Raw genomic sequence first — 27,297 nt, 5'->3', positions numbered from 1 at the left:
GCTCTTGGTAAGAGCCCCCTACCCAACCCCACACCTCTACCCTATTCCCGTAACCCAGTAACCCCACCCAACACTAAGGACAATTTTGGACACTAAGGGCAATTTAGCATGGCCAATCCACCTAACCTGCACATCTTTGGACTGTAGGAGGAAACCGGAGCACCCGGAGGAAACCCACGCAGACACGGGGAGAACGTGCAGTCTCCACACAGACAGTGACCCAAGCCGGGAATTGAACCTGGGACCTTGTAGCTGTGAAGCAATTGTGCTAACCACTATGCTACCGTGCCATACATCTTGGGGAGTGAGCGAATGAGGTGGATACCTGTCTTGGATAGTATGGCACAACAGGCAGTATTACTTCAGCTGCCTGGTATCTGTCAGATATTCAGTTCCATTGAAGGCAACGGGTTTAATATTAAATTGGGTGTATCACAAGTAACTGATGGAACGACGGCTGTTTTTCACTAATGCCCCAAGACATATTTACCCTCTGTGCAGAGGCCTTTCCATCCTGAAGCAGTACAAAAGTCAGCCAGGCTTTGCCAGACTTGATAACTCACCTGCTTTTACAGTTCGGAATGTGTTTCACTGTGGCTTCAGCATGACTGTCATAATGATAAACTGACAGGACATCCTGCTGTTGATAACAAGGTTCTGAAGTCCCATTTCCCAGTAACTGCTTTCAGGGCACTTTAGTCAACATTGCCACGAAGGGAGAAAAACATACTTCTGATGTGCAGCTGATCACCTTCTTCCGAAACACACCCCTGAAAATCTCCTCTCCACCCCTCCCGAGCTATGGCTGAATTGGTGCGCCCCAGTTTTACAAAGCCTGGAATAAGCAGAATATTTTTGTTTTGTTTTAACATTCCAGTGCCATATGTGTAATCAAGGTGGATGAGGGCAGGGCCTCTATTCTTGGGATTGGAACGATTCCCATTTTAGGTACCAGGAGCTTTGGTGAGACCACACCCGGAATGTGTGCAATTTTGGTCTCTGTGTTAAGGAAGGATATACTTTCATTGGAGGAAGTACAGCGAAGGTTCACTAGATTGGTGTTTGAGATGAGAGAGTTGTAATGTGATGAGAGTAAACTGGGCCTAAATGCTCTGGAGTTTAGAAGAATGAGAGGTGATAACACTGAAACATTGAAGATTATGAACGGATTGATAGTGTAGATGCTGGAAAGCAGTTTGTTCTGGCTGGGGATAAAGAATAAAGGACTGATCATTTGGGGCCCAATCATAGCTGGGGAGGGGTGGAGGAGAGATTTTCCAGGCTGTGCTTTGGAAGAAGGTGCACATCAGAAGAATGTTTGTCTCTCTTTGCGGCAACATTAATTAAAAGTGCACTGAAACAAGTTGCTGGGAAATTCAGGACTTTGTCAACGAAAGCGGGATGTCTTGTCAGTTTATCATTGCGACAGTCACACTCAAGCCACAGCTAAACAGATTCCGAACTGTAAAAGTTGGTGAGCTATCAGATGAGGAAACATTTCGTCACTCAGAGGGCTGGATTCTTCGATCGCCGACGCCGCAATCGTGTTCGGCAATCTGCCAGAGAATCGGGGGGTCGCCGTTTTTCCAATTGCTCCGCCCCCTCAAAAACGGCACGCCGTCGGGTCAGCCTCAGGACATCCCCTGTGGCCCTCCCCCAATGCTCCGCCCCCGATGGCCGAGTCCCCGACGGCGTGGGATGCGTGTCCTCTCACTTTTCGGGGACTTCGCTTGGCGGCTGTGGACTGTGGGCAGGTGGGGTCTGGGGGGACTGGTAGGGGGTGATCCAGGGGTGGCGAGGGTGGTTACAGGGGAGTAGTTTTTGGCAGGTGGGGTTTGTGTGCAGCCAGCTCCATGTTGTACGCCGCGGCCGCCGCAGGCCGCCACCATGCGCATTCGCGGCCACGGACCCAGCAATTCTGCGCCAGTATCGACAGGTAAAGCCGGGGGCTTTATGTGGCACGGCTGCTAGCCCCCTACCGGGTGGAGCATCTTTGAACATGACAGCACCTTGAAACAGTCATGATTGAACATAGAAAATATGGCAAATAATGAATTATGTTTCACTGCTTCAAGGTGCTGTCATGTTCAAAGGTGTGCAGGTTAGGTGGATTGCCCACGCTGAATTGCCCCTTAGTGTCCAAAGTGTTAGGTGGGGTTGCAGGGATAGGGCGGGGGTGTGGGCCTGGGTAGGGCGTTCTTTCGGAGAGTCGGTGCAAACACGATGGGCTGAATGGCCCCCTTCTGCACTGTGGGGATTCGATGGGATTCTATGATTTTATATCTGAACATTGAAGCAGTTAGCGAGCTATGTAGGTCATTCTTACCATTCATATATCCCGCGTGGAAATGAAAACATAATTTCATGCTGGTGGCATTGTAAAACTTAATGATCCACTTTTCCATAAATAAAATGAAAAAGAGCTGTGAAAAATATATTTTACAGCTCTCTAAGTTGAATATGAACGAAAACTAGCTTTCCATAATGAGCTGGCTGTACTCCAAATATAAAATATAAAATTGTCCACACATGGGTAGAAATTGATCCTTGCAGCAGCAGTTTAACATATTTATGGAAAGGACAATTTTGGGTCACAATGTCCAGCATTACAAGGATGCCTAAGAAAGGAAGGTTGTCTGAAATATAGGGCAGAGAATTTTGAGACATAACATAGAACATAGATGTATAACATAGAACATAGATGTATAACATAGAACATACAGTGCAGAAGGAGGTCATTCGGCGCATCAAGTCTGCACCGACCCACCTTAAGCCCTCACTTCCACCCTATCCCCGTAACCTCTTAACCTTTTTGGACACTAAGGGCAATTTAGCATGACCAATCCACCTAACCTGCACGTCTTTGTACTGTGGGAATAAACCGGAGCACTCGGAGGAAACCCATGCTGGCATGGGGAGAACGTGCCGACTCCGCACAGACAGTGACCCTAGGACCCTGGTGCTGTGAAGCCACAGTGCTAGCAATTTCTGCTACCGTGCTGTCCAGGACATTTGCCTTGAACGGACGTTAGGGCCCTCGCAAATGCTAATGAGGAATCAAATGCAAGTTTAATAATCCTCACAAGAAACGGTGCTGCCCTGAGTAGCCTCAGGCTCTGTATGCAACCTAACAGCGGCTGACCCCATGCGCTGGATTCTCAGTCAGCGGGATCCTCCATCTCGCAGGCAACGCGCTCAAGCCCGGGGATTTCCTGACGGCGTGTGGGTCCCCACAATGGGAAACCCAATTGGCCGTCTGCTGGGACAGAGAATCCCGCTACCGGCGGGGGGTGCACCGCACCAGAAAATAGGTGTGTCGTGACGGAGAATCCCACCCCATATTTTTCAGAGGCAGCTAGGGTCCCACTGCCGGCGCCGAATGGGGAGTTTCTGTGTTTTGGAGGGAAGTGGGCTGCCTTTGATGAGTGGCTGTTGCTGATTTCGGGCCTGCCATCCTCTTAAGGATGCCAGACCACCAACACTGGTCTCCTCCCCCTCCCCCAACCCCTCTCACCGCCTAGAGGTACCAGCTCAATCAGAGGGCGGAGGAGCACAGCACTCACAGCAACACCACCAGTAGAGGTGGTTGCTTCTGAAGCAGATCTGAGGCCTACGCAAGGTAGATGAATATTTCTTTTAATAATCAAAGGGCTCAGTGATGGAGCAGAAACGCCTTTGGGGAAATCATCAGTGCTGCAGGTCCGCCTTCCCTGCCCCCTTAGGCTGCCATCACTTAGCTGGCAGCCTCCTCATGTGGCAGGAGTTCAATTTGTTGCCGGCAAGGTGCCATGGCACCGTTAATTGACTCCTAATTGGGATTTGAAATATATAAATCGCAGGCAGCCTGTCTTCTTCCATATGCACTAACAGTAAAATTCCGCCCTGTTGAAGTAAATTTTTTAATTTCTGTGCTGTGGAAAGTTCCACAGAACATTTGAAGGCTGTTGTCATGCAGGGTTCATCCCCTTCCCACTATATAACCGCAGAAACTGCATCCTGGCCCTTACTAAGGCAGACACATCACTTCCTTCCAACATGTGAGCTGCCAGTGCTAAACAACGCCACGGTGAGGTCTCCCAGGCACGGGGGCGTTCGTTCCCGGGCCTCGGGAGAATTGGGCGCAGACATATTTAAATCAAATATGTTAATCTGGGTCCCAGGGCGCGACCCAGATCGTGATGTCTCACGAGATTTAACATTAGATCCGTTGGAATTCACAAGACTGTCCGAGCGTCACAAATCTCACGAGAGGCCAGTAAGCGAGTATTGACAGGCTATTTGACTGTGCTGGAACAGCATGCTCTCCTCTGACGCCAATGCTCAGAAACCACCAAGGGACATCCTGCAAAACATTCCCCTTCAGAACCACACGAGCCAGTGTATTTAAGCATGGGAAGACTGTAAATGTGTTTGCTGCAAATATTGCAGCTCTGAAACCCTGTGAGGTGTTTCTGGGCTCGATGGCAGATTGGAAGAAACCAGACAGAAATGGAGTAAATAGTTGTTCTGGGCTGTTTGGGCCTATTCTCCAGGAGTTTGCCCAGGTCCCTATCAGAGAACTCGAGTGGCAGCCATGTGTGTAGCTCACCCATCGTAGGAAAGTAAAATAGGTTAAAGACATGGGGCTGGATTCTCCATTTCTGAGGCTTAGTGCCAGCGCCAATGGAGAATCTATGGTACTCCACAACTGGCAGATCGGTGCAAATCACCCACCGGTTCCGGTGACGGGCTAGCACCGGTGCCACAAGGAACACCCGGGGATGGAGCGGAGAACGGCCGGAGAATCGGCAGGTCCCGGGCCACGTATGCGCAGTGCTAACAAGCTGCAGCCACGTACGCTTACACTCCCACCGGCCGTGCCGGCAAACATGGCACCGGCCGTGTTGGACCACGTACCTGACCCCACAACCCACTCCCTGGCCATCCCCCACCACTCTCTCCAGTCATAGCAGAAGCCCCCCAGGCAGCGGCACGGATCTCGGCTGAGTGTGGCAGCACAGGACACTGTCAGCAGTTCGCACACCAGGTTTCCGACCACTGGGACCATACGTGGCTTGCACCGTCGGGAACTCGGCCCATCGGAGTCGGAGCATCGCGGGTGGGCCAGCTGATGACGCACCAACGGCATTGTGGCTCCGCACGGCATACGCCCTGATGACACCAATTTGGAGGGGGCAGAGCATTGGGAACCGGCATCGGCCCGATTCTGGCGTTGGAAGCCATTCCCTGGCCGATCGCCGTTCCCGATTTCGGTGTCAAGCTACGGAACATCCCGTCCATGTTTTTTTAAAATCTGGAAACCGTAGTGAAAGATTCAGACAACAGATTGTCGAGTGGAGGAAACAGTAAAAAAATGACAATGGAAATCAGGAAGTATCCTTGAGATGAAGTTCAGACTTTAGTGATTTGTTCTGAAATATCCATAAGAAGATAAGAAATAGGAGCAGGAATAGGCCTTTCACCCCCATTTGGGAGACCTTTGTTCTCCCACCAGAGATGAATTGCCTCTGATTTGTACTGGCGCTGGGAATGACGCCCAGAGACGATACACTGTTCCTTGCTATGCAAATTTATGCATGGCGGGGATTGCAGGGATTCCCTTGGGAATCCTGCTATTGGGCCATCATTCCCGAGAAGGCGGCCCAATAGTGAGGTCCAGCAGCTAGTGCCCCTCCACCCCGCATCGTAATTCTGCCCCTCAACCCACCACTGGATTTACTGGGTCACCTCCAACAATAAGAGGGTGACCCGAACCCCCCCCCGCCCCCGCCACCGATGCCTCACAAAACTCCCCCAACGGACCTCCCATCAGAGACCCCCACCAGGGACCCTCCTATAACTGAATGTCTTTTTCTCTGCAGAAAGAAGAGCTGTCAATCATAGCAAGATGTTTGTAAACATTGTGGTTAGTTTTACAGCAAGCTACTTGAGATCCATTCAGGTGGGAAGGGGGATGAAATTAAACAATCCAGACATCTGGCTGTGTGGAAGCTGTCAGTCACAGCCCAGTACAAGCAGTTTCTCAATTATGTTAATTGAAGGCCTTACAGATCAAAGATCTGAGGGGGTTTACACCCAGCTGATGTGGTTTTCACTTTCTAGGTATTTACGGTTGTTGCTTTCTCTGCCTGAGGCAGCAGGTGTAGGGCACAGGTGAGTTTTAAAGCAGTTATTTTTTTCACTGTCTCCATCTGGACAGCACGCTAGATTCCAGGCAGGTTTCTAATATGGGGGGAGGGGGGGTCTCTGTTATTGGGGGGTCTCTGATGGGGGGCTTCTGTTATGAGAATCTCTGCGGGCTCTGCTTTGGGGGGGTCTCTGGTGGAGGATCTGTTATAGTGGGTCTCTGGTGGGGGGCTGTCATGGGGGGTTTCTGGTGGGTGTTCTGCTATGATGGTCTGTGGTGGGGGTCGAGTGAGGGGTCTGGTGAGGGGGTCTGTTGGGGGTGAGATGCGAAGGACTTGCGGGAGGGGTGGGAGGTGGGCTCTTTGATGGACTGTGGGGGGCACCCAACTTGAAAACCCCACCCCTTAGTCCACCATGCCCGGGCCACACTGGGATATACCTTCACCAATCCCCGTCCACATGAATCCCGACCCAGAGGACCAGAGAGTCACAAAGACATAGAGAATCCAGTGCCCAGCCTGTTAACAGGATGCAAATGGGTCAGTTTGGCCTATTAGCACCCTCCCGCTAGCGCGGGGCGTGAAACTCCATGCAGCTGTCAGCGGGGGATGGGGCATCATTTTCTTCCCTAACACTGGATTCTCCGGCGCATCACAAATTCCACTATCAGCGGCGGGCAGCAGAGTCCCAGCCCCACGTCCCTGAAGCCTAATGAGTGTGGGCTGAACGTGTTCAAACTTTCCTCATAAGACAAGTCATCATGCCAGGAATCTGCCAAACCTTCTCTGAACTGCTACCAGCGCAAATATATCCTGCTTAAGTAAGAAGACCAAAATGGCGCACAGTACTCTAAGTGTGACTTCATTAATGCCCAGTAGAGATGTAGCAAGACTCTCCTTCTTCTATAGTTCATCTTCCTTGCAATGAAGGCTAACATTTCATTTGCCTTTCCAATCAATTGCTGGACTTGAAAGCTCATTTTTTGTGATTCATGTGCAAGGACATCCAAATTCCTCTGAACCACAGAATTCTATTCTCCATTAAACTAATATAAAAGCAAAATACTGCAGATGCAGGAATTCTGAAATAAGAACGGAAAATGCTGGTAAGAATCAGCAGGCCACCCACCTCCATTAAAATGATATTCTGCCTTTCTATTCTTCCCCCAAAGTGGACAACGTGCCATTTTCCCACATTATACTCTATGTGGGCGTGATTCTCCCAGTTTGAGTCTAGGTGCTCCTGACGGGGGGAATACTAAAGTGTTTCCCGCTGGCACAAGGGGCACTACTCAGGTGCCCTTTAATGGCATTTAGAAACTTTTTTTGAGAGGGTCGAGTTTTTCTCTGGATTTGAGAGGGGCGGAGCCTAAACTCAATGACAGGCCTTGCTCCTCAGAATTGCGCCGTCATTCTCAAAATAATCTGACAGCCCACCCTAATCCCTGGCAAGCTCCCCTCAATCGCGGGAAAGGCACGCCCTGAAATGCTGGCAAGCAACTCCCCCACCTCCCCAAATGATGGGCTTGCCAAATGCCCCCTATTCAAGGCTCACCATTCAAGCCTCTCCCACCTTCAGCACCCCCCCTTCAATCCCCCCTTCAGACTCCCACCTTTGGAACCAACCTGGCGTCTTGGACTCCGAGAGGGGGGCAAAGGGGTGAACACCTTCTCTACACCTGCCTCCAGGGTGCTTAAAGGAGTTCTTCGGGGGAGGTGAGAGTGGGGGGGGGGGGGGGGGGGGGGCGGGGGGTATAGGCTGGTCTGGAGGGGCTCAGGTTGGGAGTCTTTCCCAGATGGTTGGTATGTGGCAGCTCTCCCCTCTGTAGTTTTGAAAATCATTAAATTGCCTTCCTGTATGTCAAGTTTTAGTTTAAAATCTTCCATCTGATGTATTGGAAGCCTTTGATGTCTCTCCCAACATGTCTCTCCCAACATGTCATGTTAAAAGATCTATCAGAAAAAGGTGGAAGTGTTATCCTCTATAGCCTTAAAACCTTTAAACTACCTCCAAGAATAGAGAGGGCACTGTCCCCCTTGGCCTACCTCGGAGCACAAGGCGACAGGTCCCTGCTTGTCAGGACTTCACCAATTCACAGCAGGGTGTTTTTGGGGGGGGGGGGGGGGAGCATCCCATGAGGCCAGTGAATCGGACTTCCTGTCCGATAATGATATTAAAATGAAGTTAAATTAAAGGTTTGCACGTTCTCTCCCGCTCTGGCTGAGAACCTCGTCAGGGCCAGCAGGACAGATCAGGAGACTCACAATGGGTTTGACGCCCGGCGGGAGTCCCGTTTTTGCTCTCATGCCTGATTCAACAGGCAACCACGCTGCTGCCTGGGGCTAGCGGCCTCAGAAAATGCGCCCCCCCTCCCCCAATCAATTTTGTTCCCACCAAATTAACCTGTCATTATCATTTTGCAGTCTCTTTGTATCCTCCTCACAAATTGCTTTCCGACCTACTTTGTATCATTAGTAAATTTGTCTACAGTAAACCTGGTCCCTTCATCCAAGTGTATATTATACATTGTAAATAGTTGAGACCCCAGCAGTTGTACCCACCCCACTGGTTAGAATTTCCAACCTGAAAATGACCCTTTATCCCAGATCTCTGGGGCGTCATTCTCCGCCGGCGGGAGTCTCCGTTCTGCCGGCACCGGGGGGTTTCCCGACGGCGTGGGGCTGCCCCACAATGGGAAACCCCATTGACCGGCCGGTGTTACGGAGACTCCCGCCGGCCGGTCGACGCAGAAATGTGGCGGGGCGGGTAGGAGAATTTCGCCCCAGATTCCTGTTAGTTAGCCAATTATCCATGCTAATATATTAATACCAAAACCATTAGGTCTCATCTTGTGTAGTAACCTTCTATGCACTTTCTCAAATGTCTTTTGGAAATTCAAGTGCACCACATCTACATCCCCTTTCTCCAGCCCATAAGACATAGGATCAGAATAAGGCCACTCGGCCCATTGGGTCTGCTCCGCCATTCACACATGGCTGATATTTTTCTCATCCCCATTATCCTGCCTTTTCAACATAACCCCGATTCCCTTATCAATCAAGAACCTATCTCTGTCTTAAAGACACCCAGTAATTTGTCTCCATAGCCTTCTGTGGCAAAGAGTTCCACAGATTCACCACCCTCTGGCTGAAGGAATTCCTCCTCATCTCTGTTTTAAAGGATTTTCCCTTTAGTCTGAGATGGTGTCCTCTGGTTCTTGTTTTGCCTACAAGTGGAAAAATCCTCTCCATGTCCACTCTATCCAGGCCTCTCAGTATCCTGTAAGTTTCAATAAGACCTCCCCCCCCCTCATCCTTCTAAACGCCAATGAGTACAGACCCAGAGTCTGCAACCGCTCCTCATATGACAAGCTCTTCATTCCAGGGATCATTTTTGTGAACCTCCTCTTTACCCATTCCAAGGCCAGCACATCATTCCTTAGATACGGGGCCCAAAACTGCTCACAATACTCCAAATGGGGTCTGACCAGAGCCTTATACAGCCTCAGAAGTATATCCCCGCTTGTTACATTCTCAAAGAGCTCTAACAATTTCCTTTCATGAAGCCATGTTCTCTCTGCCTGTAACTATTATGATTCTCTAGATGTCCTGCTACCCCGTACTTCATAAAGGAATCCAGCATTCTCCCAATGACAGATTTTAAATCAACGGCCTGCAGTTTCCTGCTTTCTGTCTCGCTCCTTTCTTGAATAGAGGTGTTACATTTGCATTTCACCAACAGGGACATCTCCAAATCTAGGGAATTTCGGAAAATTACAACCTGTGCATCCATTATCTCTGCACCACCTCTTTATTAAGATCGAAGGATACAGGACATCAGATCCAGGGAACTTGTCAGCCTTTAGTCTTATTAGTTTACCTACTACAGGTTGAAAATCTCTATCCATAATACTTGGGGCCGAGTATGTATCAGATTTTGGAATTTGTTTGATTTTGGAATATAGTGCACATGTGCGGCGCATGTTGGGAAATGCGCACGTGCAGAATGCTGGGAACTGTGCATCGTGCAGCGCGCATTGGGAACTGCGCACGTGCAGAATGCTGGGAACTGTGCATCGTGCAGCGCGCATTGGGAACTGCACACGTGCAGAATGCTGGGAACTGTGCATCGTGCAGCGCGCATTGGGAACTGTGCACGTGCGGCGCACATTGGGAACTGTGCACGTGCAGAATGCTGGGAACTGTGCATCGTGCAGCGCGCATTGGGAACTGTGCACGTGCAGAATGCTGGGAACTGTGCATCGTGCAGCGCGCATTGGGAACTGTGCACGTGCCGAATGCTGGGAACTGTGCATCGTGCAGCACACATTGGGAACTGCGCACGTGCGGCGCACATTGGGAACGGTGCATTGTGCAGAATGCTGGGAACTGTGCATCGTGCAGCGCGCATTGGGAACTGTGCACGTGCAGAATGCTGGGAACTGTGCATCGTGCAGCGCGCATTGGGAACTGTGCATTGTGCAGAATGCTGGGAACTGTGCACCGTGCAGCGCGCATTGGGAACTGCGCACGTGCGGAATGCTGGGAACTGTGCATCATGCAGCACACATTGGGAACTGCACACGTGCAGAATGCTGGTAACTGTGCATCGTGAAGCGCGCATTGGGAACTGTGCACGTGCAGAATGCTGGGAACTGTGCATCGTGCAGCGCGCATTGGGAACTGCGCACGTGCAGAATGCTGGGAACTGTGCATCGTGCAGTGCGCATTGGGAACTGCGCACGTGCGGAATGCTGGGAACTGTGCATCGTGCAGCACACATTGGGAACTGCGCACGTGCGGAATGCTGGGAACTGTGCATCATGCAGCGCGCATTGGGAACTGTGCACGTGCGGAATGCTGGGAACTGTGCATCGCGCAGCGCGCATTGGGAACTGTGCACGTGCAGAATGCTGGGAACTGTGCATCGTGCAGCGCGCATTGGGAACTGTGCACGTGCAGAATGCTGGGAACTGTGCATCGCGCAGCGCGCATTGGGAACTGTGCACGTGCAGAATGCTGGGAACTGTGCATCGTGCAGCGCGCATTGGGAACTGTGCACGTGCAGAATGCTGGGAACTGTGCATCGTGCAGCGCGCATTGGGAACTGCGCACGTGCAGAATGCTGGGAACTGTGCATCGTGCAGCACACATTGGGAACTGCGCACGTGCGGAATGCTGGTAACTGTGCATCGTGCGCAGCGCGCATTGGGAACTGTGCACGTGCGGAATGCTGGGAACTGTGCATCGTGCAGCACGCATTGGGAACTGCGCACGTGCGGAATGCTGGGAACTGTGCATCGTGCAGTGCGCATTGGGAACTGCGCACGTGCGGAATGCTGGGAACTGTGCATCGTGCAGCGCGCATTGGGAACTGCGCACGTGCAGAATGCTGGGAACTGTGCATCGTGCAGCGCGCATTGGGAACTGTGCACGTGCAGAATGCTGGGAACTGTGCATCGTGCAGCGCGCATTGGGAACTGTGCACGTGCAGAATGCTGGGAACTGTGCATCGCGCAGCGCGCATTGGGAACTGCGCACGTGCGGAATGCTGGGAACTGTGCATCGTGCAGCGCGCATTGGGAACTGTGCATGTGCAGAATGCTGGGAACTGTGCATCGTGCAGCGCGCATTGGGAACTGTGCACGTGCAGAATGCTGGGAACTGTGCATCGTGCAGCGCGCATTGGGAACTGCGCACGTGCGGAATGCTGGGAACTGTGCATCATGCAGCGCGCATTGGGAACTGCGCACGTGCGGTATGCTGGGAACTGTGCATCATGCAGCGTGCATTGGGAACTGCGCACGTGCGGAATGCTGGGAACTGTGCATCGTGCAGCGCGCATTGGGAACTGCGCACGTGCGGAATGCTGGGAACTGTGCATCATGCAGCGCGCATTGGGAACTGCGCACGTGCAGAATGCTGGGAACTGTGCATCGTGCAGCACACATTGGGAACTGTGCACGTGCAGAATGCTGGGAACTGTGCATCGTGCAGCGCGCATTGGGAACTGTGCACGTGCGGCGCACATTGGGAACTGCGCACGTGCGGAATGCTGGGAACTGTGCATCGTGCAGCGCGCATTGGGAACTGCGCACGTGCGGAATGCTGGGAACTGTGCATCATGCAGTACACATTGGGAACTGCGCACGTGCAGAATGCTGGGAACTGTGCATCGTGCAGCACACATTGGGAACTGTGCACGTGCAGAATGCTGGGAACTGTGCATCGTGCAGCACACATTGGGAACTGTGCACGTGCAGAATGCTGGGAACTGTGCATCGTGCAGCGCGCATTGGGAACTGTGCACGTGCAGAATGCTGGGAACTGTGCATCGTGCAGCACACATTGGGAACTGTGCACGTGCAGAATGCTGGGAACTGTGCATCGTGCAGCGCGCATTGGGAACTGTGCACGTGCAGAATGCTGGGAACTGTGCATCGTGCAGCGCGCATTGGGAACTGTGCACGTGCAGAATGCTGGGAATTGTGCATCGTGCAGCGCGCATTGGGAACTGCGCACGTGCGGAATGCTGGGAACTGTGCATCATGCAGCACACATTGGGAACTGCGCACGTGCAGAATGCTGGGAACTGTGCATCGTGCAGCACACATTGGGAACTGCGCACGTGCGGCGCACATTGGGAACAGTGCATGTGTAGTGTGCATTGGGAACTGCGCATCACCCGAGAGCCTTGTGGGATTTCTCACTCGTGAAGTCACGCGGCGCTCGGAAAAAAGTGCGGATTTAGGAATTTTTCGGTTTTTGCAATTACAGATAAGGGATGCTCAACCTGTACTCCTCATACTGTTTTCTCTTGTGATTGTTTTAAGTTCCTCCCCCTCTTTTGCCGCTAGATTATATGTTAGTGGGATGCTCTTTGTGTCTCTACAATGAAGACCAACACAAAATGCTTGTTAAGGTCTCTGCCAGCTCTTTGTTTCCCCTTATTAATTCCACAGTCTCATTCCTCTAAGGGATTAAGGTTTACTTTAGCTACTCACTTCCTTTTGATATACTTGTATCCAGCTACTTGTATATTTTTTGCGAGTTTACCATCATATCCTAATTTTCCCCTCTTTATCTTTTCTATTTTTCCCCTGACGGTTTCTAATACATTCCCAATCTTCCAGCTTACCACCAACTGCACAGAATCCTTTCTTAACGTTCTTAGCCAGTTAGCATGGAAGGTGCATCCTTTTCATAGACTTCTGTCTTTCTCAATTGAATATATCTTTGTTCAGAAAATGATGTGAAAGAATGTAAAATGCTTTCTGATACATATGGCGAATTCCTGTTGCATTACAAATTGCAAGGTATCTGTAGGTTTAATATGGAACTGGTTCAGGCAACTCTGGTTGAAGATTGTAGGAGGAATGATGATCAGAAAAATAGAGAATCCCGAAATTGTTTTTTAAAAATGAGTTAAAGTGGAAGACTCTGCTAATTTCAAACCAACCGGAATATGGGGAGGAGGCGTACATAGAGTGAATGAGATCCACAACCATTACAATTTGAAAAACGCTGAAGTGGCAATTATTAGCCCGCGTCTCACACAAACATGACAGACATAGAAGAAAATAAACAATTTCTGATTCCAAAGATTCTGACGGCACGGCAAAACAAAAACTGCATGCAAACTGAAATTCGTGGCAGAATTTTCCAGAATCGCCAGCAGCAGGAGTCGTGATGGGTGGGGGAGCAAGATTTAGCGGGAGGCCAAAAATCAGGGGCGAAATTCTCCGGAAACGGCGCGATGTCCGCCGACTGGCGCCCAAAACGGCACCAATCAGACGGGCATCATGCCGCCCCAAAGGTGCAGAATGCTCCGCATCTTTGGGGGCCGAGCCCCAACATTGAGGGGCTAGGCCGACGCCGGAGGAATTTCCGCCCCGCCAGCTGGCGGAAACGGCCTTTGTTGCCCCGCCAGCTGGCGCGGAAATGACATCTCCGGGCGGCGCATGCGCGGGAGCGTCAGCGGCCGCTGACAGTTTCCCACGCATGCGCAGTGGAGGGAGTCTCTTCCACCTCCGCCATGGTGGAGACCGTGGCAGAGGCGGAAGGGAAAGAGTGCCCCCACGGCACAGGCCCGCCCGCGGATCGGTGGGCCCCGATCGCGGGCCAGGCCACCGTGGGGGCACCCCCTGGGGTCAGATCGCCCTGCGCCCCCCCCCCCAGGACCCACGCAGCCTTGTCCCGCCGGTAAGGCCCGCCCACGCAGCCTTGTCCCGCCGGTAAGGTAGGTGATTTAATTTACACCAGCAGGACAGGCAATTTATCTGCGGGACTTCGGCCCATCCGTGCCGGAGAATCGAGCAGGGGGGCCCGCCAACCGGCGCGGCGCGAATCCCGCCCCCGCCGAATATCCGGTGCCGGAGACTTCGGCAACCGGCGGGGGCGGGATTCACGCCAGCCCCCGGCGATTCTCCGACCCGGCGGGGGGTCGGAGAATGTCGCCCCTGCCTTCCCAACGTCAGGAAATTAGTTTGGGATTTTGCTGTCCCAACTTTCTCTCCCGAGTTGTGTCAAGGATTCCTCAATGCTACATCGGGAACCCTATTTCCATCTCATGATTGCTCACTAAAAGGCCAACATGGCAGTTTCTTGTTCCCCTTCCAAATGAAACACCCTGCTTGCAGGAGCCTAGAACATTCTGTTTCACGACTGAATATCAGTGGCATGAACCTGGCAATGGAGATTTGTTTCCTGGAACTTCAATTCAGTAGACTTTGCTTTCACCTTCCCCTCACACCATGACTAAGAGTTATCAGCTACTTGTCACAAGCTGTGGTACAGGGGAGGGGGTAGGATTGGTTAGGGGGCTGTGGTAGTCATGGAACTGAGTGGAAGTGTGAATGGCTGTCCGGGTGCCGTGCAAATATGCTGCCTGGATGTTGGAACCTATGAGGTGATGGTGGCGCAGGTCACTTCCTGCCCATCCTGCCAAATGTTTTGACATGCTCCTCGTGGTTGCATGATTAATGAGCTGAACAGCGCAAGATCTTGCGTGTTCAGCGTCCCGCTCTTCATTGGAAGTCACTCGAACTTTCGCCTCTGCCACTGGACTTTGTGCCCGGGATAGAAAATTCCACCCTCGGTCTACAATAGTGTACAAGTGTCAGATTGTCAAAACCTTCCTGCGAAGGAAAAAGATGGAGGTCTCTGCTCAGATCCAGCTGCTAGTACTTATTATAAGCATTTGTTAGTGTCATAATATACACGAGTATATCATGATGCAGACACACGCACTGATGGACACACAGCAAGACCAATCTTAGGGCTGTTTTGCACTGGGCTAAATCGCTGGCTTTGAAAGCAGACCAAGGCAGGCCAGCAGCACGGTTCAATTCCCATAACAGCCTCCTCGAACAGGCGCCGGAATGTGGCGACTAGAGGCTTTTCACAGTAACTTCATTTGAAGCCTACTTGTGACAATAAGCGATTTCCATTTTTTCCATTCCATCAACACACACAACACCGCAGCCAATCACCAGTTAGAGCACACTCACTATAAAGACAGAGGGCATCAGAGTTCCCGTTCATTCTGGATGCAGCCTCTCAGAAGGACAGAGCTTACAGCTTACGGCACAGATCCTCACCATGTGCTGAGTGCATAGACTGGTTAGGACAGGCATAGGTCTTTAGTTTAATCTAACATCGTGTTAACCCACAGTGAAAGTATGTTCAACAGTTTCTAGCTTAATAAAATAGTGTTGTTCTATTTTAAGTGTTGGTGGCCTGTATGTGTTCCATGGATCCAGAGCACCCAACACATCATGATACCAGTAGTTGAGGGATGTTAGAACTTCTTAGACCTACCTGCAAGTGATCTGCCTTCCACCAGCATACCGTCATCCTGTAACATGGACAGCGTCCGCCCGCCGCTGCTCCGCATCACCGGTAACCTAGGGGCCATTTGGAAGATATTCAAACAATGCTTCCAAGTCTACCTTGAAGCCACAGACCGGGAAGCTGCCTCAGACACCAGGAAGATTGCTCTCTTCCTATCCACGGCCGGGGAACATGCCATCCACATTTTCAATTCTCTCACCTTTGCTGATGGTGAAGATAAATCAAAATTCAAGACGGTCTTCTTTAAGTTTGACAGTCATTGCAACATCGAGGTGAATGAAAGTTTTGAACGCTATGTATTCCAACAGCGTTTGCAGGGTAAGGATGAACCTTTCCAGTCCTTTCTCACCCACCTCCGCATCCTTGCGCAGTCCTGTAATTACGGGCACACCTCCGACTCCATGATACGCGACCAGATCATTTTCGGTGTTCAGTCGGACCCCCTACGCCAGCAGCTCCTCAAGGTAAAGCAGCTCACCGTAACGATTGCCATCGAGACCTGCGTGCTACATGAACACGCCACTAGTCGGTATTCCCACATCCAAGCGGCTGAAATGGCGCGGCGAGGTCCCCACGAGGCAGAACGGGTCCAAGCAATCGAGCAACTCCAGGGCCTCAGCCTGGATGAGGGCGGCCATTTCGCGCGCTTTTCGAGGACTCCCGCGCTTGTGCGTACCGAACGAGGGGACGGCGACATCGACAAACGTACTGCGAAGACTCGCACCACGTATGACCGCATCGCGCATGCGCAATGGCACAGCGAACGTGCTGACGCTACAACGTGCGGCAACTGTGGCTCCGCCCACTTAAAGCGGCAATGTCCTGCCAAATCCCGACGATGCCTGCGATGTGGCAAACTTGGCCACTATGCTGCTTTATGCAGATCAGCTCAGCCTGACAACTCTCGTCGCTCCAGCCAGCCTCGCAGGAATGTCCGGGCCATTCAACCCACGGTCACCGAGCCCGATTCGGACCTGCTACCCGATACTGTCACCGAGGACCCAAAGGCGCCTTTTCGAGTCGGTATCATTACAAAAAACAGGGTGTCCCCGAAGCAAAGAATCCAGCCTCTATCGGTATACAGCATCGATCCAAACGATGAGTGGTGTGCCACCCTTACAGTCAACCGGTCCCAAATACGATTCCACCTGGACACTGGTGCCTTCGCCAATCTCATTGCGCGGTCTGACCTCCAAAGCCTTTGTGTCAAACCAGCCATCCTGCCAGCAGCCTGCCAGCTATTAGATTATAATGGCAATGCCATTGCTGCCAGCGGCTCATGCCAACTTGAAGTGACGCACAGGTCACGCAAAGCCATCCTTCCCTTTGAAATCGTGGGCTCCTCGAAAGCCTCCCTGCTTGGCGCGCAGGCATGCAAGCTGTTGAACCTAGTTCAGAGAGTTCACTCTCTCCTGCTGACGCGTCTGCCTTTCAGGACACTGACTTCAGGGCACAGCTCGATGCCATTATCAACCAGCACCACGACGTCTTCGAGGGCATGGGCACGCTCCCGTACACCTACAAGATTTTATTAAAACCGAATGCCACGCCTGTGGTGCACACACCTCGCAGGGTCCCAGCACCCCTTAAGGACTGCATCAAGCAGCAGCTGCAGGACCTCCAGAACCAAGGAGTGATTTCCAAAGTCACGGAACCGACCGACTGGGTCAGTTCCATGGTATGTGTAACAAAGCCTTCCGTCGAATTGAGAATTTGCATTGATCCCAAGGATCTAAATCGCAATATTATGAGGGAGCACTATCCAATTCCTAAGCGCGAAGAGCTCACATGTGAGATGGCTCGGGCCAAGCTCTTCACCAAACTCGACGCCTCAAAAGGATTCTGGCAAATCCAGCTCGATAAATCCAGCAGGAAACTCTGCACATTGAACACCCCCTTTGGAAGATATTGTTACAACAGGATGACGTTTGGGATCATCTCTGCATCAGAAGTGTTCCATAGGATTATGGAACAAATGATGGAAGGTATTGAAGATGTTCGCGTCTATGTCGATGACATAGTCATTTGGTCCAGGGGCATGTTAGTCGCCTCCAGCGCATATTCAGACGTATACATGAGCATGGCCTCCGCCTCAACAGGGCCAAATGCTCTTTTGGTCAGACAGAACTTAAGTTCCTCGGGGACCACATCTCCCAATTGGGTGTGCATCCGGATGCGGACAAGGTATCTGCCATCACAGCTATGAAACCACCAGAGGACAAGAAGGCCGATTTCTCCGATTTCCTCCGATTTCTGGGCATGGTCAATTTTTAGGGAAATTCATCCCTAACCTCGCGTCTCATACCACGGCTCTCAGGAACCTGGTGAGGAAGACGACAGACTTCCAATGGCTCCCTGCCCACGAGTGCGAATGGAGAGAACTCAAAACAAAACTCACCACGGCCCCGATCTTAGCTTTCTTTGATCCAGCAAAGGAAACCAAAATTTCGTCCGATGCCAGTCAATCCGGCAATGGGGCAGTGCTCCTTCAACGTGATGAGGCCTCAGCATGGGCCTCCGTTGCAAATGCGTCGCGTGCGATGACCCCCACGGAGCAGCGCTATGCGCAGATAGAAAAGGAGTGCCTGGGCCTTCCGACCGGTGTTGTTAAGTTTCACGATTATGTCTACGGACTTCCTCAATTCACCGTCAAGACCGACCATCGCCCGCTGGTCAATATAATACAGAAAGACTTGAACGACATGACGCCTCGCCTCCAGCGTATTCTTCTCAAGCTCCGGTGATATGACTTCCAGCTGGTATACACCCCAGGCAAAGACCTCATCATTGCTGACGCTCTCTCCAGGGCAGTCAACACTCCATGTGACCCAGTGGGATTTGACTGCCAGGTTGACGCCCATGTGGCATTCGCGGCCTCCAATCTACCTGCCAAGGATGAACGCCTCGTCCAAATTCGCCGAGACACGGCGGCGGACCCCTTGCTACAACGTGTCATGCGCCTCCTAACGGACGGGTGGCTCAAGGGCCAATGCTCTCAATTCTATAATGTCAGAGATGATCTGGCGGTAGTAGACGGGGTTCTTCTAAAACTGGACCGCATTGTCATCCCGCATAGCATGCGCCAGCTTGTCCTGGAACAACGACACGAGGGTCACCTTGGAGTGGAAAAGTGCCGCCGACGGGCCCGAGAGGCAGTGTACTGGCCCGGCATTAATGACGACATAGCCAACACAGTGCTCAACTGCCCCACTTGTCAGCGCTTCCAGCCGCCCCAATCACATGAGACCCTGCAGCCCCATGAGTTGGTCACGTTACCATGGACCAATGTGGGCATCGGACTGTTCCACGCGCTGGGTAGAGACTGTGTCCTGATCATGGACTACTTTTCGAATTACCCGGAGGTGATACGGTTGCACGACATCACCTCGTCTGCAGTCATTTGTGCCTGTAAAGAAACCTTTGCTCGACACAGCATCCCACTCATGGTTATGACGGACAATGGCCCTGCTTCGCCAGCCAAGAATGGTCCAACTTTGGCAGGCGGTACAATTTTGCCCATGTGACGTCTAGTCCCCTGTACCCCCAATCCAACGGCTAAGCGGAGAAGGGAGTACATATCGTCAAACGGCTCCTATGCAAGGCTGCCGATGCTTGGTCTGATTTCTACCTTGCCTTGCTGGCCTATCGCTCCGCCCCACTGTCCTCTGGTCTGTCACCAGCCCAGTTACTCATGGGCCGTACCCTGAGGACGACGGTGCCGTCCATCCATGTCCCAGACATCGACCACGTTCCGGTCCTTCGCCGGATGCAGCTGTCTCGTGCACAGCACAAGGCGGCTCATGACTCCCGTGCAGCTGATCTCCCTGCTCTGGCTCCAGATGACAACGTCCGCGTCCATCTTCCGGATGGTGGCTGGTCTGCAACTACTGTTGTCCTTCGGCAGGTGGTTCCCCACTCGTTCCTGGTTCGTCTACCGGATGGCTCTATTCTGCGCCGCAATCGACGCACCCTTCGTCTCATTCCATGCTCGCCACATGATCCTCCAGTGTCGCCTTGCCCTCCTGCTGACCCTGCCACAGACTATGCAGAGCTCCCTGTTACTCTGCCTCACCCTGACTCTGACGCAGTCCAGCCCGCTCTTGAACCGGCGGCTCTCGACCCACCCTTGAGGCGGTCAACCAGAATTCGTCGCCCACCTCAGAGACTAAATTTATGAACTTTTCAAATTTATGGACTCTCTGAATTGTTTTGTTGCTTTGTTTGATTGTTTACCTGGTTTGTATATAGTGTTGATCTCGTTACTCTTGTTGCATACTGCTTCTCTGCACCAGGCACCTTCCCATGTAAATAGCTTAGTTCTCATGTACGTAGTCCTGTAAATATGTCTTCGCACCCCACACGTAGTTAGGAACATTCTCACCACACATTATTTATTGCCACACACATACATTTTTTATAAAAGGGGGGATGTCATAATATACACCAGTATGTCATGGTGCAGACACGCACACTGATGGACACACAGCAAGACCAATCAACACTCACAACACCGCAGCCGATCACCACTTAGAGCACACTCACTATATAGACAGAGGGCATCAGAGTTCCCGCTCATTCGGGATGCAGCCTCTCAGAAGGACAGGGCTTACAGCATACAGCACAGATCTTCACCATGTCCTAACCATAGACTGGTTATGACAGGCATAGGTCTTTAGTTTAATCTAACATCGTGTTAACCCACAGTGAAAGTATGTTCAACAGTTTCTAGCTTAATAAAATAGTGTTGTACTATTTTAAGTGTTGGTGGCCTGTATGTGTTCCACGGATCCAGAGCACCCAACACATCAGTTAGTACTTCTTCTCAGCATTTTTAAAGGTCCAAATCCATTTGACTAGTTAGAGCATTTCCTGATTCACTTGTCCTTCACACGTTATGCAATATTTCACTTGATGGTCTACTTTACAATTGATCAATGTAGAGGCTATAATGGAATGCATCAGCTATATTCTCAGCACAACAATCTCTTCAAAGAATTGACAGGAATCGCTGTGCTTGCCTGTCTTTAAAAATATAATAATAATAATCTTTATTGTCACAAGTAGGCTTACATTAACACTGCAATGAAATTACTGTGGAAAGCCCCCAGTCGCCACATTCCGGCGCCTGTTTGGGGACTCTAAGGGAGAATTCAGAATGTCCAAATTACCTAACAGCACATCTTTCGGGACTTGTGGGAGGAAACCGGAGCACCCGGAGGCAACCCACGCAGACATGGGGAGAACGTGCAGACTCCGAACAGACAGTGACCCAAGCCGGGAATCAAACTTGGGACCCTGATGCTGTGAAGCAACAGTGCTAACCACTGTGCTACCGAGCCGTAATTTGATCACATTTGTCATAAACATATTTTGCGAGGTTATGTAAAAGCAAATTTAAAGGGGAAAGGCGGAGAATAAAATGTGTAAAGTTCCATCGGAAGAGCTAAGGATCAGAACTACATTAATATTTAACTGCATGCCGCAATAAATATTAATAAGATTTACTTAACAATTCTCAACAAATTATATTTATACCTTTTAAAGTAATAAAATGCCCCAGGTTTCCTAGGATCATTACCGTGCGCAATTAGACAATAAGCCATACACAGCAATATTAAGGCAGAGGACCAAAGGTTTGAATCAAAGAGGTAGGTTTTCAGGAGTGGATTAAAGGAAGAAAGAGAGGTACAGAGTCCGAGAAATTTAGGGAAGGAATTCCAGAATGTGGGGCCAAGGTAGCTGAAGGCAAGGCAATTAATAATAGAGGAATTAAAATTGGCGATACTGAAGGAGCCAGAATTAGCTGAGCGCGGATATCTCCAGAGCTATGAGACGTGAGAAGATCAGTTAGATAAAGAGGGCAAGGCCATGAAAGGCTTTGAAAACAAGGATGGAAATTTTAAAATCAAGCTATCAGCTAGCAGTGAGCATGTGGAGATAGGTGAGAGGGAATTGGTGCAAGTCAGGCAGCAGAGCTTTGGATGACCTCAAGTTTATGGAGGGTAGAATGTGGGTGGCCAACCAGAAGTGCTTTGGAACAGTCGATTCTATGGGTAATGGGGCAGCACAGTGGTACATTGGTTAGCACTGCTGCCTTACAGCAGCAGAGATCCGGGTTCAATTCCAGCCTTGGGTGACTGTGTGAATTTCCTTTCACTTTTTCACCATGTCTGCGTGGGTTTCCTCCGGGTGCTCCGGTTTCCTCCAACGGTCCCACAGTCCCAAAGATGTGCAGGTTAGATGGACTGGCCATGATAAATTGCCCCTTAGTGTCCAAAGATATGTAGAGTAGATGTGGTTATTGGGATAGGACGGTGGAGTGGGCATAGGTAAAGTGCTCTTCTAGAGGGTCGGTGCAAACTCAATGGGACGAAGGGCCTTCTTATGCACTGGAGGAATTCTATGAATGGGGATGTTCGTATGAGTTTGGAATGGGAACTGAAAACTATGGTTCACTTTTCCCCATATTTAATTGATGGAAATTTCTGCTTATCCTAAAAAGAGACAATAGTGGAGTTGAGCGAGGTTGTGATGAGGTAGAGTGAAGTGTCATCAAACTACATATAAAACTGTGCTAACAGCTGATGTAGTTAGGGGCAGCATGTCTGTGAGAAATAGGAGAGAGCCAAGGATAATCCCTTGGGACCCAACAGATCTAATGGTGCAGGAGTATTAGGAGAAGAAATTTCAAGTGATACTTTAGCAACAATTAGATAAGCAAGGATAGAACCAGGGAATGCAATCCCAACCAGCGGATAGCAGTGGAATAAAATGAAGTTTATGCAATATCAGAATTAGAATTAGTTTGGCATTAGCTGAGCTACAGTATAACTCTTAATCAAATTGAAATGGTTGTGATGATTTTAGTAGGCAACAAATAGCACAACACTGAGTGTAGTGACAATATACTATCTCAAAGTACATACAGAGGCATTTTCATTAAACTTGACATCTGCTGTTTAACCATCCAACCAGTGGTCAACATTGTTTAATTTGAGCTGTGTTGTGACGCTGCCCATCCAATGTGAATTGGACATCATAGGGTAAGAGCACATGGAACAAGAAAAGGCCCTGGGCGCGATTCTCCGCTCCCGCGCCGGTTGGTAGAATCGCCTGGGTCGCCAAATTTTCCCGCGACGCCGGTCTGATGCCCTCCCACGATTCTCCCAAGCGGCGAGAACGGCCCCGTCGAGTTCCGCGCGGCGCAGGCTGGAGAATCGCCCAAGACACCCAAAATGGCGATTCTCCGGCACCCCTGCTATTCTCAGGCCCAGATGGGCCGAGCGGCCAGCCCAAAACGGCGGGTTCCCCCCGGCGCCGTCCACACCTGGTCGCTGCCGGCGGGAACAGCGCGGGAACGCTGGGGGGGGGCGGCTTGCGGGGAGGGGGGACCCTGCATGGGGGGGGGGCCTCAAATGGGGTGTGGCCTGCGATCGGTGCCTACCGATCGTCGGGCCGTCCTCTCTGAAGGAGGAGGACCTTTCTTCCGCAGCCCCGCAAGATCCGTCTGACATCTTCTTGCAGGGTGGACTCGGAGAGGACGGCAACCACGCATGCGCGGGTGACGCCAATTATGCGGCGCCGGCCGTGTCATGTATGCGGCGCCGCCTTTACGCGGCGCCAAGGCCTGGCGCGTGTAAATGACGCGGCGCCGCTCCTAGCCCATTATCGGGCCCTGAATCGGTCGGGATAGGGGCCGTTTTGCGCCGTCGTGAACCTCAACGGCGTTCACGACGGCGCGAACACTCTGCCTCCATTTCGGAGAATCCCGCCCCATTTGGCCCATTAAGGGGCAATATCAATCACAAGTCCTTGTGGGGGCAGATTATGGTTCTGTTCTGGAACAAGTAAAGGCCTCACAAGTACAATGGCAATCAATCGACCTTTTACCGAAACTAATAACCCCAGTCTTTCCTTGGACCCAAGAAAAAGCATCCCATATTCAAAGCAGAACTGTGGCACTCAGCAGGAAAGCCACTGCTCTTTCTCCACTCCAGGTGCGCATCCAGATTATTTACGTGGGCTTGGAAATAGGTTGTCGGCAGATGAAAGCGGCAGACAGAGTTTCCAGTGACACAACATGGCAAGATCTTTAGGCTCTAGGAGCCCTTTTCCACTAATATTTTCCACAGTTGGCAGCCTATGAGATCCAGTTATTTTACTGTGCCATTTAATTCATTGATGCAGTCTCTCACCTGAGCTTCAGCGGCAGGTTGAAGATGGAGAAATGAGAGAGGGGTAGTTCTAAGAGTGACAGTAATCTACCCAGCACTCAAACCATGGGAACCAGTGAACAGCCATGCTTTTCATTACGTTTGCAAATATTAAGGTTGATTATCTGGCAGCAAGTCAAATGCAAATGATGGAGAATGAGGATTCTGTTTGCATAAAAACACCATCGACCCATACTGGCCTCACTTAAATATCTAGGCTTACACTGGGTTCCTTACTGAACCTTGTAACATTAGGTGAGTTTCTGCCTACAGTATGAACCTTGCCTACATCGGGTGCTCACAGGGGAATACTGGGACCTCCAGGCTTCTTAAAATAGCATTTAAATTCCTACTAAAATCTCTGCAATTGTTCCTCTGATCATCTGCCGTGAGTTCGGCAGAAGATCCACTAACACCTGGAGAAGAGACAAAACATAGCCTATTTAAAATGAGGGCGTAGCCAGTTCCCTCAAACGCGAGCCTGTTGTGAGCTGACAAAAGTTCATTTTGTTATGTGTGCAAAATGGCGGTTATACCTTCCTTGAATTATAGCAATTCATTTTTTTTATGAATCTTCCATTATAAGTTCCAATTTTAATAGTGTGGAATATCACTTTTAAAGCCAGTTAAATCTGAATGATGCTGGTGATTATATTTCACTCAGCTATACCTACATAACAGCAGTGAGTAGCTTTCAAAACTACCTCATGCAGTGTAAAACACGTGGGAACATCTTATGGTCCAGAAAGGAGCTACATAAATGTAAAACTTCAAAGTCTTTCTTACTTGGAGGGGTGAGAAAAGGAGGAGATTTTCTTCAGAGATTAAGGGTAGAGTCCACAAAAAAATTGATGGCCCAAATAGTCTTTTTCTTGTTCCAAGCTTCCCTATGTTCTTGCAAAACCGTCAGTCCATCTCTTCTAAACGGCTGGCTAAAGACACAAAGCACAAACTGCCGTTCACATGACATGGATGGTCGTCACGTTACTGATTGATCAGCAAATTCTATTATGGGCTGCATGCAATATGCACCATGAAAGAAAAGGTTAAACCCAATGTTTATTCCATTGGAATCTGAATCAAAGTGTCAGCTGGTGGCCCACTTATATCCGCTAGCTGTGGCTTTGTTAGCTCGCACAGAGTATGTACTGCTGCGTGCAATGAACAGGGGAGCAACGCCAGTTACCATCATAAATAGAGAGATGTGTTAGTCACTTGGATCGAATAATCTGACCGGACTTTATCAATTTCATCAGGATGTTCCCTGCTTCCAAAGCCACCCAGCTGTCAGGAGGTGAGAAATCAGTACAGCATTTCAGAAAATATTTCAATTAGTGCTGTTTTTGAGCTTTTACTGTAATTTAAATGTGATATGCTGATTTTATCACTTTAGGCAGGAGAATGGCTGCATTTCTTCTGCTTGAAAATTGCCATGAACAACATATTCACATTCTAACATTAAAATTGTAACCATGCACCGTATCCCACCACAGACTCTGATCCTGAGGGCTGTGAGTTGTTATAAAGGACATTTACTGCTGTACGAGACTGTCTCCCTGAAGCATGAATCTGAAGAAACTGCAGAAGTGCTGAAAAATAAAAGACAGCCTTTCTTTTGCTGGCTATTTTCTACTGAGCATAAAAAGTGATATGAAGGACAAGGGAGGAAGTGTGGAATAAAGCCTGCATTCTGGCATTTTACAGGCAAGGAGCTGAATGTGTTCCACAAGACTATATGATACTGTTCAATGAAAGCACTACATGCTTAAAGAACATGAGGGATTAAGCTTCTCTTCCTTGTGCCTGTCGAGTTTTATTAAGTTTTCTTGGCAAGTGTAAATATAAAGGTAATTTTCCGCACCAGCCTTTATTCTTCTTGACCACACACCCAAGAAACAAAGCAACCTTTCTACCTTTTATACTAATCTCTTATTCAGTCTGTGGCCCTGATTCTCAGAATTGCTTTTTGAAAAACCGCTATTGCAGTCAGTACTCAAAGTCTGCATGCCACCAACCTAATGAGATGGAAGTTTCTGACCGACTTTGTGCTAGATTTCTGAAGTGTTAACTTGTTGGACCCCATGACTGCAGGCAAGTTGGTTGATTTGAGGGTTTCCTGCACTGTGCAGGGCACTTTCTCCAGCACCGCAGAACAGTGCTGGGATATCAAGAACATAAGACCATAAGAACCCGAGTAAGCCATTCAACCCTTCGAGCTTACTCTTCCATTCAACAAGATTGTGGCTGGTCTTCTACTTCAACCTCAATTTCCATCACTATCCCTCTAGCCTTCGATGTTTTTAATATGTAGAAACCTATTGATCACAATCTTGAACATACTCAATGACTGAGTCCCCACAGCCCTGTAGGGCAGGGCATTCCAAAAAATCACCACCCTTTGAGTGAAGAATTTCTCCTCATGTCTGTCCTAAACAGCCTGCCCCTTATTCTGAGACTGTGTACCCTCTTCTAAACACCCCTCACCCCCACACTAAGTCAGGGGCAACATCCTTCCTGCATATACCCTGTCAACCCCTGTTGAATTTTGTATGTTTGAAAGACATCACCTCTTATTTTTCTAAACTCCAAAGCCCCATCTATTTCATCTTTCCTTGGGGTCAATCCCTCCATCCCAGGGTTGAGTTTGGAGAACCTTTGGTGCATTTCCTCTATGGACAGTATATCTATTTTTAGGTAAGGAGACTAAAACTGCACACAATACTAGAGGTGTGGGGCGCGATTCTCCCATGCCACGTCGTATGGGAGAATCGCCGTTCGCGCCATTTTTTCCCGCAGCGCCAGTCCGACGCCGGCAGGCGATTCTCAGCGGAGCGGAGAATCGGCGCCATTTGCGCTGGCGCGTTTGGCGCAGAGCGGTCGCAGGCCGCTGTCCGCGGCCGGGTTTCCGATTCTCCGGCCTTGATGGATCGAGCGGCTACACGGAAACGGCAGAGTCTCGCTGGCGCCGTTCACACCTGGTAGCTGCCGGCAGTAACTCTTCGCGAAGGGTTGGGTCGGCCTGTGGGGCGGGGAAAAGCACTCCTTCACCGGGGGTGGGGCCTCCGATGGGGTCTGGCCCGCGATCTGGGCTCACCGATCGGCGGGCC

At 50.4% G+C, this 27,297-nt stretch overlaps 1 protein-coding gene across 4 annotated transcripts in view; it reads left to right on the top strand.

Moving 5' to 3' along the window:
- Window positions 1-27,297, top strand: part of jcada (junctional cadherin 5 associated a) — a 483,762-nt gene that overhangs the window by 142,437 nt on the left and 314,028 nt on the right. The window contains exon 1 of one of the 4 annotated variants that reach the window (XM_072508377.1): window positions 25,359-25,484. The exons of the other annotated variants lie outside the window; for them this stretch is intronic. The gene's annotated coding sequence lies outside the window, so the exon portion shown is untranslated. Of the gene's footprint in view, window positions 1-25,358; window positions 25,485-27,297 lie in introns of those variants that run through there. 4 annotated transcript variants of the gene reach the window in all.

This window comes from Scyliorhinus torazame, chromosome 6 (assembly GCF_047496885.1).
Source record: "Scyliorhinus torazame isolate Kashiwa2021f chromosome 6, sScyTor2.1, whole genome shotgun sequence".
Classification (NCBI taxonomy): Eukaryota; Metazoa; Chordata; class Chondrichthyes; order Carcharhiniformes; family Scyliorhinidae; genus Scyliorhinus; species Scyliorhinus torazame.
Note: the sequence above shows the minus strand (reverse complement) of the source record. Positions and strands in the feature narration are given on the sequence as shown.